Raw genomic sequence first — 2999 nt, 5'->3', positions numbered from 1 at the left:
GGGAAACATAAGAAAGGGGCCTAAGAGAAGCAACACTGCAAAGAGAACGGCCATACCCAGGGAGAGCAAGGAAGCAGACAAGTGGCTGTCAACTGGATCAGCAGTTGGCCTGAGCAGCAAATTAAGGCAATGTTTCCAAGCACGTATTGGAAGCCACCCCAATGCCACCTTTTGGCAATTTATATATACCCTTGCACAGCACTGTCCAACAGAAGTACAATACATGTCATGTACGAAATGTTTTCTATGTTATTCACAATAGCCGAAAGGTGGAAACAACTCAACGTCCATGGGGGAAAAAAATGTGGTGTGCACACACACAGAGAAATGTTATTTGGCCTTAAAAAGGAAGAAAATTCTGACATAAAATACAAAATAGAGAAACCTTGAAGATGTTATCCTAAGTAGTAAGTCAGACACAGAAAGACAAATGTATTGTATGGTTCCATTTATATGAGGTACCTAGAATAGTCAAATTCATAAAGATGGAAAGTAGAACAGTGATTACCAGGAACTGGGGGAGGGGAGAATGGGGTGTGAGTGTTTAATTAGTACAAAGTTCCAGTTTGGAAAGGTGAAAAATTTCTGGAGATAAAGATGATGGTTACACAACAGTGTGAATGGACTTATTACCACTGAACTGTACACCTAAAAATGATTAAAATGTTAAGTTTTATCTTATGTATACTTCACCACCACAGAAACAAACAAACAAACAAACAAAAAAACATTTTAGTAGCCACATTAAAATTTTTTTAAAGAAATAGGGGGTTCAACTTTCTTGTGCACCATGGCTCTACGCAGCCCTAACTCAGAGCATGATTTTCATTTCGAGGCACTCAAGATGGGGACACTACCAAAACAGAAAGCTATCCCACCGCAGGTGAAAGGTCCTGAAGACTTGAAAGATCCCAACGTGTTCCAGGTCCAGACACAGCTGCTGGAAGCCATATTTGGCCCAGGCTGATCTCGAATCCCATACATGGAGCAAGTGAGCAAAGCCATGCTTGAGCTAAAGGTTCTGGAATCCTCAGACCTCACAGAGGGCATGGTTTATGGCAATTACATGTACAAACTCCAAACCAAGTGGATGCTCCAGTCCATGGCCGAGAGGCACTGCATGAGGCAGGAAAGAGGGATGCTCAGACTTGAGGAAGCCAAGAATGCTTACGAAGTAGACTCTTCAATGAAGTGAGACCAGTTTGCCACCAATTTACCTGGACCGGGATGTAGACAGTAGGCTATGGCCAGAGCTGGAGTGAATCTGGCATGGTTTAAACTGTGCTCCAGCTTGACAAGGGAAAACACCTTGTTGTGGGTTTCTGCCTTTGCCTCTGAGTCCTGATGTGACTTTTTCCCAAGGTTGCTAATTAAAGAATAAAATTTTAAATGAATTAAAAAAGAAAGAAAAAAATAGGGGAAATAGCCCTGGCCAAATAGCTCAGTTAGTTAAACATAGTCCTGATACACCAAGGTTGCTGGTTCAATCCCCAGTCAGGGCACATACAAGAAGCAACCAATGAGTGCATCAATAAGTGGAACAACAAATTAATGTTTCTCTCTCTCTCTCTCTCTCTCTCTCTCCCTTCCTCTCTCTCTCTCAATCAATCAGTCAATAAATAAATTTTTAAAAAATAAGGGAAATTAATTTTTTAATTATATTTTCTCATTAGTATTTATCCCCTTTATACCCCCTTCCCCTGCAATCACCACACTGTTGGGGAAATTAATTTTAATGATATATTTTCTTTGACCCAACATATTTAAAATATATAATTTCAACATGATCATTGATAAGGTAGTTTACATTATTTCTCTCATACTTTGTCTTGACATTCCAACATTCATTTTACACTTACAGGACGTCTCAGATCAGACTAGCCTCGTTTCAAGCACTCAGTAGCCACATGTGGCTGGCGGCTGCTGTACTGGACAGTGCTGATGTAGAGGGGGGGAAAGCTAAGACAGTTAAATCATCTGCACCCTGGCCACTCATCTGTGGGAGCTCTCTAAAAAAAACCAAGGGAAAGCGAAAGCCATTTCTCTACTGATGGGACAGAAAGGATCACTGGAAATCTGGAACTGTAGGAGAAAGTATTTAATAACATGTGTTACTGAAAGTGTTCAATAACAGATGAGGAAAGAAGCCCAAAGACAGTGAACTTCCCAAGTTCACAGAGCTAGTTAAGTAGGAGAGTTGGCACTAAAACAGGGCTATGCCTTTAATCACTAAGCCATCCTGCCTTTCCATAAGTGCACCATATTCTCCGGATAAATCCAGAGGCTGGGGAGTATGGGGAATGGCATTGGCCCAAGAGATCTTGGAGTTGCTGCCCTCTTGGTACCCTGCAGGTGAAGTGACAACACTGGCTGTGAGGCAGGTAAGGGCAACTGAGCTGGTAGGATGTCCTCTATACCCATATCCATGGACACTTAAGTTAGTTTATGTCAGTGAATAACCAATCATGACTTAGGTCAGATACTAGTGTCAGATACTTGTCAGCCTTCTCTGGTTTACAAGTATTTTGAGATTACAAGTATTTTTCCTAAAGAAACTGGACAACTGGACAGTCAAAGCCATGACCTGTCTGGAAAAGGCCAAGGCAGACAGAGCTTGGCCTATAGAGTAAGTTAACTGGCATTTCTTGCTTTCTCCCTCGGTGCTCTGCTCTCAAGTGCTATGAATCAAACAAAATGAGCCTCATGTGAAATAATGTTTATTTCAGAACATGGAGATTCCTCAGCCAGAGAACTTAAGACACCAAGTTTCCATGTTCTGGGTGATGGAAATCAGGTCAGGCAGAGCTAATAAACAGCAGAAGAATAAACAGCTTAATTAATCCTTCAAAGAGAGAGAAACCAGCCTAGCTCGGTTAGAGAATCTCTATCACATGGGTAAAATTTCACTTCTGATTATCATGTTAGTACACACAAACCCCCGGCCTCCCACAGAGCCAGCAGAGCAGAGGTGAAGCATTTCTTATTCTATCCCAATTGCC

The 2999-nt window shown here is 41.6% G+C and overlaps 1 pseudogene; it reads left to right on the top strand.

The window, feature by feature from the left end:
* Positions 1 to 844: 844 nt before the first annotated feature.
* On the top strand, positions 845 to 1195 carry LOC150015393 (developmental pluripotency-associated 5 protein pseudogene; annotated as a pseudogene).
* The last annotated feature ends 1804 nt before the right edge of the window (positions 1196 to 2999 follow it).

The sequence above is a fragment of the Furipterus horrens genome, unplaced genomic scaffold (assembly GCF_987537825.1).
Source record: "Furipterus horrens unplaced genomic scaffold, mFurHor1.1.pri manual_scaffold_3, whole genome shotgun sequence".
Lineage (NCBI taxonomy): Eukaryota > Metazoa > Chordata > Mammalia > Chiroptera > Furipteridae > Furipterus > Furipterus horrens.
The sequence above is the reverse complement of the archived record's forward strand: the minus strand, read 5'-3'. Positions and strand labels throughout refer to the sequence as shown.